Source organism: Cryptomeria japonica, chromosome 3, assembly GCF_030272615.1.
Source record: "Cryptomeria japonica chromosome 3, Sugi_1.0, whole genome shotgun sequence".
Classification (NCBI taxonomy): Eukaryota; Viridiplantae; Streptophyta; class Pinopsida; order Cupressales; family Cupressaceae; genus Cryptomeria; species Cryptomeria japonica.
In genome coordinates this window covers 244,685,569-244,702,044 of record NC_081407.1, presented here as the reverse complement: position 1 = coordinate 244,702,044, position 16,476 = coordinate 244,685,569, and positions in this window count along the sequence as shown.

Here is a 16,476-nt window from a genome sequence, read left to right as displayed (position 1 = left end):
ATAAATTTTTGTTGGAATTACAATGGAGACTAAACTTTCCACCGATGATGGAATCATTGGACCAACAACATTCACGTCAATGCAAAGTTTCTAGAATCTATCAAAATTTTGACTCAAACTACACAAACATCCGGCGAGCATGCTATATGTTCGACGACACTTCCTTGTCGAATGGTTGTTGATGCATATTAATGGACTGATGACAAAACTATCAGACAAACAAGATTCCTGTTGGTGCAAAGTTTCAAACTTTCGACGAGGATGTCGTATGTCCGATGACTTTTTTGACTGGAAGAGTGATCATGTCCACCGTCGACAGAGTCCATGGGGTCATCGTACTTCTAACGGTCAGAGGCATCATCAAAAATTTTGACGATGAGTTTTCGACAGCTAGTTTTGTCTGTAGTCCGACGAAAAGTAGTTACAATTCCAACAATTAGCCATTGGAAATTAGCCCCAAATGTACTAGTCTTGATGTGAAGTACAATGCTCCCTATTCTTGAAACTTATCTATATTTTCTTTCCTAACTAGCATTCCCTACACAATGCTTCGTCAATCGGTCATTGAGATGTGAAGTACAATGCTCCCTATTCTTGAAACTTATCTATATTTTATTTCCTAACTAACATTCCCTACACATAGTATCAGTAGGCTTGACAATCCTCAATAAATCTTTTACTACTTTGGTATTACTGATATTTATCATGTTATCAAATTTAATTTGTCCCAGCCTTTTATCTCATAGCAAACATTCATTCTCTGAGTCAGAAAAAATCTATTTTCGCTTCTTTCTATTATGTAATAAATATCCCCACTTGTCATAATACCTTCAACTAACATCTTTCAAGTTTTTCATTTTCTGATTATACATCCAATATTGGTGAACACGAACTAATAACCTTTATTGCACATCTGACTAATAATTCACAAACTATGTCTCAAGCCTTATACATGATAAACATCATCAATTTTATACTTATCATCAATCGAGATACTTCATATTTCATAAACCGATGCAAATTCCTCTCTTGCAAACTTTATTGATCCACCATCAAACTTCTTGAAATTAATGAACTGTCTTTATCTCCTATCATGTGATTTGAACATCCAAAGTCAATGATGCAAGATCTTGGTTCTACCATAACATACAATGCAATCTTCTCTTTATGTCTTCCAAAACCATCTTGATTCTTCTCCTCTATAGACAAAAATAAAGATACTTCATTCAAGTCCTCACCATCTTCTTCTTCTAATGAATGTGTCTCTATAATACTAAAACTCTTTTTTTCTTTATCTCTATCTTATGTCCTTTTATTAAAATCTTGTCTTCTATATATAATTTTCTTTTCATCATCATTAGATTTTCTACAGTCTTCTAAAGTTATATATACATTTAGAAGCATAATGTCCAATTCATCCATAACTAAAGCATTTTAAGGGCAACTTACCTTTGTACTTTCCAATTCCTCTCTTTAGTCTTCTTACAAAGTTTGCCCTAATCTCATCTAGGTTCTTAATTGTTTCTATTTCATCTCCTGATATCCTTGAAACATTAAATACAACTTCTTTTTGGTAGGATTTTATATCTTCCATCTCTCCAATTTAATAGGCAGACAACGATCTGATAAGCTAATCAACCAAAATAGTTATTCAGATAATGAAATTCTTGAATAAAATACTTTTTTTATTTGTAGGGTTTGGTGAATGTAAACAAGATCTATTGGATAACATCACATTCTTCTAAGATTTCACTAATAGCTTGGATACCCTCAGTAGTATCATCCACTTTTTGTATGTAGTTCTCAACACTTTCATCATTGGCCATTCTGAAACCTTCAAATTTCTACTTCAAATTCAAGAGTCTATCCTATTGAGTCTTTTTATCACCTTCATATGCATAACATAACTTGTTCCAAGATTCCTTAACTTTTTCTAATCCTTTAACCTTACCAAATATTTCGTCACTTAGACAACTAATAAGTATTGTTCTAACTTTTGCATTTATCTCCCAAGCCTTAATTTCATCTAGAGTTGAAGGTCCACACTGAGGTCATTGGTAACCGATTTAAATAATATCCTAGATTCCATTCTATAATGTCTCCAAGTAACATTCCATTGTTTCCTTCCAATAAGGAAAATTTATTCCATTCTATAATGAAGTTAGTACACTATTTCTAGATCTACCTCAAGTGGTTAAGCTTTCCAAAGATTAACCAATTTTTTGATATCAATTGTTGAACATACAATAGGACTTAGAAGGGGGGTGAACCTCTCTAGAACTTCAAATTAGATTAATTATAAATAAAATAAGATTACTTAACCACAACATAACAATCATCAACATTTTAACACCAACCATTAACACATGAACACTAGATTTACGTGGAAAACCCAAATATAGAAAAATCAGAGTGAGAATCTAACTCACTATATATATCAACTATTTACAGTGAATATGGCTTCCTACGAAAGAGCTCATTACTCTAGACTTGCAGACTAAGGTGCACAACCTTAGGAAAGATACAAAATAAGGATTCGCATATTTGAAGATAACTTCTTCAGGAGAAGATATAAACTACTACCGAAGGACTCACTATCAATTAGCAACAAAGGAAATCACTAAATTGAAACTTAGATTGATTCTCTTGAATGTGAAATTATCCTTGAACAATTGGATCAAGAGACCAACATCATAGAAAATTTTGATAAATTTTTTTGTCACAATACACTATCTCACTTAACATATCACCTTCAATGCTCTTCTCAATCTAACTTTTGCACATTAATAATCTCAAATCTGCTTTCATATCATTTATATACACTTCACATACACTTCACTTTTTCATCACCACACAACTCATCTATCCACACTCCTTAAATATGAGATAAATCAACGAAAACCTAATAAAGGGTTGGTCAAAAGTAGAATAATTAATATTATACAAAATAAGACACCCAGACCAAAAATACTCAAAATGGTTCACTAAAGGAGAAAGAGAGAACCAAAACATATTACAATAGATCCTTCTAATATTAAACTAATGATTTGCACATGCTAATACATTCTCCAAAGTCATTACCAAAGATAACATGTAGATATAGCAATTAGTCAGCCACATAAACATCTTCTAATGCAAAATACTCCATGTAGATCTCCATAATCCAAGGTGATGCCCATAATAACATCTCAATATAGCTTCCAACTCATATTTGGACCAAAAGAATATGAACCAATTAAGATAACTTAATTAAACATATTGAGTCACAACATAACTGAATATCCTGAACATAAATCAAGAAAGCTCTCTTGCAGAACAAAGCAACCATCTAAGAAACATATGGAGAATACTATACATGCCATGAAAAATATTCCACTAAACTACAACACAATCTACAACATATCTCTAGGGCACCAAAACTTCTGGACCATTCTGACAAACACAATCCCTACTAGAGAGCAAATTAAACTATCCAAAACAAAATATTACCAACACCAAAAGTACTAAACTCAATCTACAACACAAAGCACAAATGCAACAACCAAAAGCATATCTAGACCAACATCTATTTGGATAACGCAGTTTATCATCAATGACAACCATACAAGCTCATGCTTCCAACAAAAACAAATCAACAATTATTGTTAAATGTAGTAAGAGTTGAACTAGACCTCCTAATTACATCTTAAAGTTTACAAAAAAAAACACTCAAATAAATGGGATGAATCAACAAGTTTCACAACAACCTAGTTATCACACAATTGCTCACATTTATAACAAGAGAAATAATAAAAAACCTAATTCTTCCCAATTTGTTTATGCTTCCCAATCCATTCTTCCTTTCGTAGGTCATCTTACCTAACACATTGGAGAAGACTATGATGTTTTTGATAACATTCATGCTACTCTAGCTAAGATATCTCTTTGGGAGTTGATTAAAAATTTTCCTACATACCACAAGATGCTCCAAGAGGCTTTGCAAAAGATAGTTGTTCCACCTTCTATGAAACCAAATGATGTAGAAGCCTTGTTACAGTGTATACATGTGACAAACTTGGATATTGTGTTATCACAACATGAGTTATAACCTTTGGAAGATCAAAACCAATATGATCGTCCCATAATCATTGTGTTCATCAATGGTGCTAGCATAAGACATCCCCTAGTTGATAATTGATTGAGCCTTAATGTTGTAACATAAACCATTAAATCTTACTATGAAATTGTGTACTCTTGTTTCCTGTAATTTACTCAAAGACAACCATGACTATATTTGTATCACTTCCCTCACATCCCATTGAGGAAAAATTCATCTTTGCCTCTTCTCTTTTATGGTTTTAAATCCATGGTTAAATAAAAAATAGAAACATAAATTTGGAGATATAAAGTTGATGCTCATACACAATATTTTTCTTGGAAGATTATATACTGGAAATTATTAGTTGTAGATAGGTTGAAATATCTATTGGTTCAACCAACAATATGTCCCTTTATCCAGTTAAATGAGAATATGAAAAAAATTCTTTTTGATATTGGTCCTCTATGAAGAAATAATGGATTTTAAAAATTAAAAAAAAAAATCTACTATTTTTTTTTTATATTACTTGATTTGTAAAGAAGCCTTATTATTTTAAAAATTTGAAAATTCAAATATATATTAGTTTTTTTCACTCACAAATTTTACTAGGAAACTATATCTCTAATGCTTTAGTGTTATATAATTTCTAAATTTCTTTTCATTTTTATAGATATTGTGTGTCGAAGAATTTAAGGGTGGAATGAACTTTAACATATCCATTTGCAAATATAGTAGTTAAAAATAAATAGTTTAATATTTATCAACAATATCATAAATAATTCTCACATGGGATAATATGTTTATGTCTTTTTGTAAGGTTTTTATGTTATGGGAGTTGATAAATTATGTAAGAAGGTATTTTTCAATGTAGGGACCAACTTTTCTATGGTGTACTTCTAGTTGTAGCTTTTTAATGTGTGACAAATTTGGTTATTTATACATAAAGTATTTAATCATTTTCAAGTCTATATTTTCAACTAGCATCTTAGCATTTTCTCATTTTTCTAACAATGTTTAGGATCTCTGTTTAGATAAGAAATTGACATCTTTTTTATTGTATTGGCCATTGCTACTCATCTTTTTCTCTCTCTATGAGGGAAGCTTACAATTTAAATTCCTAAAATAGAGCTATATTTTTTGTTGTCACATATTTTCTATTCCATTTTGATATTGCCAATACAACTAAAATATTTGTTTTGGATTATGGAAAAAACAAGTTTTGAAGGGGCTGTGAAACCCTTTACAAAAAGGATTTTACAATATTTAGAATCAAAGAAAAAAACGTATCGAAAACAACATAGGCTGTGAAGTATAGAACATTACAAACAACTTCAATATTTGTTATTGTTAAATTCTTTTGCGTCTTTTAACTATTGTTAGTACCTTCAAAGAATTGTTCTTCTCCTTTTTAAAATTATATTATTAGTTTTTAGCTATTGAAATTTTTTTGTATAATGATTCTACTTAAAGTACAAAATTTAAGGTTTTTGATTAATTAGATTTTAAATTTTCAAGACCATTCAAAGCTTTGTTTTGGAGAAAAATGAATAGCTATTCAACAAAAATAAATTATTGAAAAAAAAATGAACTTAATTATTTTAAACAACATTAAAAAGGAAACTATCATGACCAAGAAAACAAGATGAATTATGATGTCAAAAAAATATATTATGAATTACTAGACCCAAATAAACTTTTAATAGAATCTTACTATTAATTTTCTTTAATCATAACTACAACATTAATTAATCCTCAGTGTTAAATACTATTCAACTCAAATGTTTGTTTATTATAAATTATTTCAACCCTAAAAGAGTTTCTAAAGCAATTACCACTTTGGTGTCTTACCATAGAATTGTTATTAAAATTCATATAATATTCATTGTAGAATACAAAATCTAATATGAATTTTGTAATTGCACTTTTCCTTTTCTTATATATAAAATAAATGTGTACACGCAACTATATATTTCCAAAATTGACCAAAACAAGCTATCTATTTCCAAAGCCACTAGTTGTACGGTACAACTGCTTTAAACTGTTTCTTGAAGAGTTCTTCTCACTTGTATTTGGTTTCTTTCTTCATCAAATAAAAATTTATATTCCCACTAAAATCTAACAAAAATCCATAGATTGATGGTGCATACTTAAGTGGGAATAGAATGAATATTGAAAACTAGAGATGCACTACAACGATATTTTGAGTGGACCACAGCGCATCCAAATTGCCCAAAAGTGTAAACGAGGCCCACTTCATTTTCTCTACATCTTTTCATTTTTCAACTGTAAAAAAGAGGCCACAAAATTATTCCATATAATATTTTCGGTGGGCTTTGTGGATAAAGATATCTAAAGATAACCAGGAATTATTAAGCGTCCTGGTTATGCCTACGAAAGGTAGATAGCACGAAATCCATTGTGTCGCATCGCTCGGAAATATAGTGGGAATATTTTTAGTCACTTTACAATCATTGAAAGCGTGTTAGAGACGCAATACATTACGTAACTCCCGCTTCAAATCTTTTAAAATTTCTATAGTTTATCAAATCCAATTAGACTCTCAACTCTGAGCTATACCTATCTCCATCCATCTCTGGCCCTTGGGTTCATCTAATCTTCATCTTCATCCCACAAATGTTCTTTCAATGAATATGAAAGGGGAATGTTAGAATCTAAAATGAGGCCTGTTTCTAAAGCCAACTGATAAGCTAGAATAATTATGATAGTGTAAACAATTCACAGTGAAACCATATAACCTTAAACATCTGTGTAGGGGAAAAAGTGAGACTAAGTAAATAAATCTTAATCACACTTTCATGTACACACTCGTGGAATACAAAAGAGTCTAGGGAGGTAATGCGCTTTGGCTACCTCTTGTGAGGAAGAAAGAGCCAAGGATTACCTCTTAGTATTTCTATTCCTTTTAAGTGAGAGATAGGAGAAGTGCAAAGTGTAGATTTGAATAATTAACCTAGAATGCGAGTATACAAAACTAAGAGTAACTGATATGAACATGTTGAAATGTACAGATTAGGAGGCAAATTCAGAGGTGCACCTGTGCCAAAAATCTAAGCCAAAATGCCCAGGACAAGAGTGCTAGACCCTTGTTTTGATCCTGTAGACTGCAAGCTGTAACTAACAGGCTGAGATCTGAAGACTGTGAATTGTTGTCCTGCCAAAATCTACCAAAATCTGGGAGGACCAGGGTGCCATGCCCGTGTCTCAATGGTTTCTTCTTAGATTTGGTACCTGGAACTATGTCTGTGTGCTTTGTTAGTCCTGAAATTTGCAGCGACACTCGAAACCCGAATCTACACCTGTAATTGAAAATAGGGTTTTGGATGGCTATATAGGGTTTTGCCTTAGTCAAACCCCTATTTCGGTGATTTCCACCTCAACAAATAGCCGATTTGTATAGTAAAATAGTCTGTGCAAGGATCTTGTGTGTGTGCAAGACCCTAAGATGAATGCAAACAATCTAGAGCAACCCTAAAGAGTGAACCCTAAATGCTTGTAATTGATAAAGTCAATGCTCTAAATCAATGATGCAAAGTGATCTATGTTGGCCATTTGGAGGAATTGATTATGTGTTGCATTGATTTTTCGTCATTGATGCCAACACTAGTTGTTTGGATGCTTTACTGACGCCCTTCTGGTCCCGATAGGTTGAGTGGTTTCTGGTTGGTTTGGATCCGACATGATTGGCTAGACACTGGTATGATTTGGTTATGGAATTGACTTGTTCATGATACTCATGTTCATATTTAGTCAGTTGGTTTTGGTCTGGTAATCGGATGCTATCCTATTCGCTTAGAAGGTTGGCTTCTAGTTCCGGCGAAGGTTTCACCGGTAGAGCTTTTGTTGAAGATCTTTGATTAATTGCATAAGTGGTGTTGGTGCAACCTTCAATATGCTTTCATGATGTTGTTGATAATCATGTTTGAGACTTGGTAGATGAAGATCATTGTTGTAGTGTATGGACCAATATTGGGTCTCGGTTGGTCTAGGTTATGGACCGGTTTAATGAAGCATATGGATTGGACTTCTCGATACGTTTCTAGAATGTCTTATGTGTTGAATATTATTTGTTTGGTCTAAGGCTGACATGTTTTGTAATTATGTATTTGGTTTATTGTCTGGTGATCGACCTGATTGTTTATGGTTGAGGGTTTGTATATATAGATGTAAGATCCCATTATAGATCATGATAAGGACAAGATCGTGGGAATGAGATATGGATATGTAATATGCGAATAATGTAATATCATTTAGGGATAGGATTTGGTCAATCATTGGAGATCGAATTGAATTTATGTAAGAGGATTTAGTCCTCTGGTATTGAGATTAAACCGTAACTATACTCAGGCATAGGAGATGCTATCTTTATAGTTCAAACACTTCTCCGGATTGTAGTCTTGATTTCTATGTAGTTAGTGAGACTCCTTTTGTAATGAGCAGTGCGCTCTAGGTTGTTGGCCTTCCTGGAAGTGCAGGCCCCTCAATTGTAATTTACATACTTACTGCAGAAGTATTATCTGACTATGGGTAGGCTTCCCACCGTGTTTTTTCCCTTTACCGAGTTTTTCACATATAAATTTTGGTGTCATATGGATGCATTTATTCTTTGATTATTGTTTATGTTTAATTGGTTTAACTACTATTCTGGTATTTGGTTTAAGCATTCTGGTATTAATGTTCTGGGTTTCGGTATTAAAGTTTTAATTGCTAATGGTTCCGGTATTCTGTGACAACTGATTCACCCTCCCTCTCAGTTGTCTTCCGGTTATTTGAATTGTCTAACAATTGGTATCAGAGCTCTGGTCCTCTCTATAGAAAGCTTAACCACTTGAGGAAGATCCTATGGAGACTAACAGTTCAAGTTTATCTAGTTTATTTGGAGCTATCTTTCAGAGAGATAAGCCTAGGCTTGATGGAACAAATTACACAGTATGGAAGATTCAGATGGAGACTGATTTGAGATGTCTTGGAAAGGAGATTTGGGAGATTAGACAAAATTGTGTCACACCTAATAATCTAGCATCTAGCAATCCTCTTCTAGAAAACCTGGATAAGGAGCTTGAGAATGATTGTAGAGCAAGAGAATGTGCACTTTTCAATCAGCAAATAATGGGATTAACCGATAAATCATCTTGAAAGGCTATATGGGATAAGTTGGAGACTCTTAATGAAGGTGACCCTACAGTGAAGATTGCTAAACCTTATGGTTACTAGGTGAGATATGAAAAATTGAAGATGGAAGAAAATGAAAGGATTGCTGCATTCATGGAAAGGGTAAATGACATTGTTATGGGAATTCAATGATGTGGTGGAACTCTGAGCGAAGATGAAATTATTTCTATAGTTCTGAGAGCCCTACCACCAGCTTACAAAATGAAGGCTACTACTATTAATGAGTTGAGAACAGTGGCTAATACATCTGTCAACAAAGATACCTTGGTTCGGAAATTATCTGCTTTTGAGCTTGAAAAAGTTGGACCTTCTGGAGCTGTGAAGTTTGAACCTGCTTTTTATGCATCTACATCTACAATTGGTCAGCAAGATTGGAAAGCTTTATATGCAAAGGAATTGGATAATATGAAGAGAGAAGATGAAAAATTTGAGCAACTTGAAGAACTATTTGCTAGAAGAGTACCTAAAAGATCGGTAGGAAGTAAGTATGAAGGAGAAGAACCTTTTAAATGTTTTGCATGTAATAAGATTGGTCATTTTGCTTCTAGATGTCTTAAAAGGAATTCAATATTTGAAGAAAGAGTTAGAAGATCATTTAAGCCTAATCTTGGATATCAGAACAAGTATAAGTACAAGAAAAATAGAGACAAATCATGCTACATAGAAGATGAGGAAGGGATTACTGATTCTGATGATGAACCGATAGAAGACTCTGCTAGTGGTTCTGACAATGGGAAGGAATGGGTGTTCTTGGCTATCAGGGAAGATGATCCAACACAAGAAGAGAATATACCTGAAGAGAAGACACTTGCTGTTAAAATTAAAGTCAAGGATGAACGGGTAATTGATAGTGGTTGTTCACATCGTATGACTGGAGATAAATGGAAGTTTCTATCTTTGCAAGAAATTGATGGCAGTCTAGTTATATTTGGAGATGATTAAGCATGTATGATCAAAGGAAAAGGAACTATATTATTGGATGGTAAGAACAATACTGATGATGTTTATTATGTTGAAGGTTTAAGGCATAATATTTTTAGTGTAGGACAATTGGAGGATAAGGGATTTCAATTACAATTCAAAGATGGAAAATGCAGAATCATTAACAAGTTTGGTTTGGAGATTGCAACTGGTACACAGACAAAAGGTAACATGTTTCATTTGAACTCTAGTGAAAAGACATGTTTCATTGCATAAATTGATGAAAGTTGGCTATGGCATAAAAGGCTCTGTCATGTGAATTTTGATTGCATTGTGAAGATCAGTTCAACTATGGCAGTTAGAGATATACCTAAGATTATGAAGCCCTATATTCCGGTATGTAAAGAATGTCAAATGGGTAAACATGTCAGAACCTGTTTTAGGAGTATACAAGATAAATCAAATGATGTTCTTGATCTTATTCATACTGATTTGTGTGACCCTGCTAGAGTTAAAAGTTTTCAAGGTGATAGATATTTCATGCTAATCATTGATGAATATTCTAGAATGATGTGGGTTACTTTTTTAAAGGAGAATTGTGAGGCATTTGAAAATTTTAAAACATTTAAGGCTAAAGTGGAAAATGAGACAGGATTAAAGATTAAATGCTTGAGATCAGATCATGGTGGAGAATTCATATCCGGTGAGTTTAATAACTTTTGTGAGAACCATGGTATAAGGAGACAATTTTCTGCTCCTCAGACACCTCAGCAGAATGGATCTGTGGAAAGGAAGAATAAAACTATCTTGGATGCTGCTAGAATAATTATTATGGAAGCTAGTCTACCTCATATCTACTGGAGAGAAGTAGTGAGCACAACGGTTTATACATTCAACATAGTACATATCAAAGGAGAAATCGGTAAGACACCTTATGAATTGTGGTTTGGCAATACACCTACAGTTAAGTATTTCAGAAGATTTGGTAGTAATTGTTATATCAAAAGAGATGATATCATTGACAAATTTGATCCTAGATGTGATGAAGGAATTTTTCTTAGTTACTCTAATGAAATCAATGCATATAGACGTTATAATAAGAGATTGCATAGAAGTGTGGAGAGTGATAATGTCAAAGTGGATGAACTGAATAGAAGTCAAATCATAGTTTATGAGAAGGAACCAGCAGTGGAAATGATTATATCTGAACCGGTAGCACCATTACCAGAACAGAGTGTTGAACCAGTTATTTCGATAGTATTAAAGAATTCTACAATAACTGAAGAATAGGGAAGAGGAACAGAGAGTCAGAGGACTCCTAGGTATGTGAGATTGAATCAGTCAGAAGATTGAATCATTGGAGATAACAGTAATGGAGTAATGACAAGAAGAAGACTGACAAATAATGAGGTATGTTTAACTTTATAAGTTGAACCATATCAGTAATTGAGGCATCTAAACATGAATATTGGTTGAAAGCTATGGAAGAAGAATTAGATCAGATTGAGAAAAATAACACATGGACTTTTCTTCTCCGGCCTAAAAATAAGAATACATTATTTGAACTAAATGGGTTTTTAGGAATAAATTGAATGAGGATGGTCAAGTTGTAAGGAATAAGTCTATATTGGTTTGTAAAGGATATTCTCAGAACGAAAGAATTGATTATGGAGAGACTTTTGTACCTGTAGCTAGGATTGAAGCTGTAAGATTATTTCTTGCCTATGTTGCTCATAAAAAACTACAAGGTTTATCAGATGGATGTTATGTGTACATTTTTGAATGGGGATCTCGATGAGGAATTTTATATTTAGCAACCTGATGGTTTTTCACTATTAGATATTACAAACATGGTTTTTAGGTTAAGGAAAGCTTTATATGGATTGAAACAAGCACCTAGAGCTTGGTATGCAAGATTGGATAAATATCTTTTGAAGCTTGGTTTTACTAAGGGTAATGCTAACAGTAATTCATATTATAAGATCACTGATGATGATATACTGATTATTGAATTATTTGTTGATGACATCATTTTTGGAGGTGAAGATAAGTTGTGTAAGGAATTTGCTAACAATATGGAGAAAGAATTTGAAATGTCTATGATTGGAGAGATGAAATTTTTCTTAGGTTTGTAGATTACTCAAACTGACAAAGGTATTTTCATCTGTCAAACTAAGTATGCTAAGGAATTGTTGAAGAAATTTGGTATGGGAGATTCTAAACCGATAAGTACTCCTATGAGTACAAGTGAGAAATTGACAAGAAAAGATGTTTCTGCACTAGTAAATCCTACAAGATACAAGTCTATGATTGGAGGTCTTCTTTATTTGACTTAGACTAGGCCTGACATAATGAATATTGTTTGTATTGTACCAAGATTTCAGAGTGATCCTAGAGAAAATCTTGAGAGTGCGGTGAAAAGGATTTTTAGATACTTGCAAGGTATATCAAAATATGGTTTGTGGTAGCCTAAGGATGATAACTTTACATTATGTGCATAAACAAATGTTGATTGGGCTGAAGATGTTGATGACCTGAAAAGTACTTCCGGCGGAGCTTTCTTTTTTGGAAAGAAGTTGGTTTCATGGATCAACAAGAAACAGTCATGTACTTCTTTATCTATTGCTGAAGCTCAGTATGTTGTTGCTGCTAGTAACTACACACAGATTTTATGGATGAAGCAAATATTGAAGGAGATAATGCTGGATTGTAATGGACTGGTAGTTATTCACTATGATAACTCTGTTGCTATTGATATATCAAAGAATCTAGTATTTTATTCTAGGACAAAGAATATGTCTATCAAATACAACTTTTTGAAGGAAAAAGTGGAAGCAAATAAAGTTGGATGGGTTTATGTGAACATTAAATACAAGATTGTAGATATCTTTACTAAACCTTTGCCTAAAGAATCATTTGAGTACCTGAGAGACAGATTGGGAGTTTTTTCCCCTCTAGAGGAGACTTGATTGATGTGGCTTGGCATCAGTTTAGTATGCATTATCAGAGATATTTTTCATTTCAACACTGATGTGGGGATGCTACTGCTTAGGTGGATTAGTCAACTTTGTGTTTCAGTGGTTTATGTTTTTGCTTTGATATTTTTGTCAGATTTCTAGCATTGATGTCAAAGGGTGAGAGATATTCAAGTGAAAAAGATAAACTTAAGGAGTTGTATACATTAGGGGGAGAGATTTATGAGCTTTACAAAGAGATCATTCACAGGGGGAGTTTGGTCTTTGTTTCATAACTTCATTGCTACATCTGTATGTGGGAGACTTGTTTGGCATTTCTTGGTACTTAGACATCTTTCAGATCTAGTCTTGCCATCAATGCCAAAGGGGGAGATTGTTGGCCATTTAGAGGAATTGATTATATTTGTTAGGACCTGGAGGCAACTGAGAGGGGGAGGGGGGGTGAATCAGTTGTCTATTAATTTCAAGCCAAATATAACTTAACCAAACTTAATGCATAATACTAGTAAACCAAATTTAATGTCGGTTGATAGTTTAATAGTTAATAACAGTACTGGTAAAGTTTAATGCATGAAACAAAAAGACAAATAACATCCACAACACATAACACAGATATTTGTACATGGAAACCTTTTAAGGGGAAAAACCACCATGGGAAACCTTCGTCACAATCAGATGATACTACTACAGATAGTATTTGAGTACAAATGGGGTCTCCACATGTGGAAAGGCTAACTGCCTAGAGCTCACTGCTCAATCATAAAATGAGAGTCACATTGACTACAATTGGATGGTTAAATCCAATGATAATGTATTGCTCAAAATAGCATCTTCATATGCTAGATTCAGTACCGGTTAAGCTTTGATTGTCTTCTTCATACTTTACTTGAATCTTCAAATGATGTCTATGTGTATAGCTTTGCTTATACCGAATATCACAACCTTGTGCTACCTTATTAAATTTCCTATATCGATCTCACAAATGAGATCTTACATATATACTAAAACCTAAGACCAAATATGTAGGTCGGCTCACTAAGAATATTACAATTAAATCAATTATAAATGAATCAATATGCAATGTATTATGTCGGCTCAATGCATTTACAATAATAACCAATCCATAAATCATCTCCATAATGTGTCGTTCTGATCTGGAATAGATAAGGCTTGTCGGTCCATAACCTAGACCTATTTCCTGGTAACAACAAATATGCAAACTCGATTAGACAAATAACCAAATCACCAAAACCAAGTGTCCAAACAATATCTTTGACATAACCAAGTAATCTCCAGATGATAACAAATCATCCTCAGTGTCGGTGAACAATATAACCTGCCGATGAACTAGATACAGGTGACTGTGCATAAGTCACCAAACATTCCAGTGAACATAACCAAAGATCTTTAGTGCTGATAGGTGTTCACAAGTGTTGATAAGTGTTAAAAACAATGAAAAAACCAATGCAACACATCCATAATACCAACAATCTCCCCCTTTGGCATTGATGGCAACACAAGAAGGAAAAGCCATCTAAGTGACAAAGAAGAAATGCCAAAAACAAAAAACCAACAATCTCCCAAAGAGATCAATTACCAGAAATCAAAATACAAATATTTCTCCCCCTTGGAAAAATCTCTCCGAAAAGATAATGTGTTTTTCCATAGATATCTCTCCCCCTTTGACATCAAATACCAAAGCAATACAAAACCAAATACAATCGGTTCATAGATATTATTACAAATACCAATTGTTATAACCAAATTTATCCAAATACTCCCCCTGAGAAGTAGCTCTCCTTCATCAAAGCCAGAAAAAAGATTTTTCTGTCAATTCCTGTCGGTCTGATGCCATGCTCCAACTGTCTAAGTTTCTACTGGTGAGGGTATAACTCCAAGCTTCTCTCTGAGATATTCAAAAGTTTCCTTAGGCAAATGTTTAGTAAAGATATCTGCAATCTGCTCTTTAGTATTCACATAAACCAATTTCACTTCTTTTGCTTCAACATTCTCTTTCAAAAAATTGAATTTGATAGAAACATGTTTAGTTTTAGAGTGAAATACCAGATTCTTTGATATATCAATTTCTGCCATATTATCACAGTAAATGATTATAGGTTCTTTGCATTTTACCTTTATATTGTTCAACATTTGTTTAATCCATAATACCTATGTACAATTAGTTGCTGTTGCAACATATTTTGATTCTGCTATTGATAGTGATGTACAACTCTATTTCTTGCTCAACCATGAAATCAATCTGCTACCAAGAAAGAATGCTCCGCTGGTAGTGTTCTTTCTGTCATCTACATCTCCTTCCTAATTTGCATCTATGTATGCACATAAATCAAAATTTTCATCTTTAGGATACCATAAACCAAGATTTGTTGTGCCTTGTAGATACCGAAAAATCCTTTTCACTGCTAATTCATGATTTTCCTTAGGATTACTCTAAAATATTGAAACAATACATACTGCATTCAAGATAACAGGTCTTGTTTGTGTCAAATACAGTAAAACTCCAATCATAGATTTATATCATGTCGGATTAACAGGTGTTGATTCATCTTTCAATGATAGTTTATTAGTTGTAGTCATAGGAGTACTTACCGGTTTAGACTTTTCCACACCAAATTTCTTTAGTAGTTCTTTTAAGTACTTTGATTGATTTATGAATATACTTTTATCAGTTTGTGAAATCTGCAATCCTATAAATAATTTTACCTCCCCAATCATAGACATTTTAAATTCTTCCTCCATCTTATTAGAAAAGTCTTTACACAATCCATCTTCTGCTCCAAAAATGATATCATCAACCAAAACTTCAATAACCAAGATGTCATTATTATTCACTTTGTAATATAAGTTGTTGTCAGCATTACCTTTAGTGTAACCAAGCTGCAAAAGATATTTGTCCTATCTAGCATACCAAGCTCTAGGAGCTTGCTTCAATCCATATAAATCCTTCCTTAAGCTGCAAACCATATCTTTGTCATCTGTCAAAGAAAATCCATCAGGTTGTTCAATGTGGACTTCCTCTTGAAGATCACCATTTAGAAATGCACATTTAACATCCATTTGATATACTTTATAGTTCTTGTGTGCTGCAAAAAGCTAAAAATAGTCTGACAGCCTCAATTCTAGCTACCGATGCAAAGGTTTCATTGTAATCAATTCCTTCTTTCTGTGAATATCCCTTACACACTAATCTTGCTTTGTTTCTGATTACCTTACCATCTTCATTAAGTTTATTTCTGAATACCCATTTAGTTCCAATTACATTTTTCTTTTTAGGTCGGGGAACTAATGTCC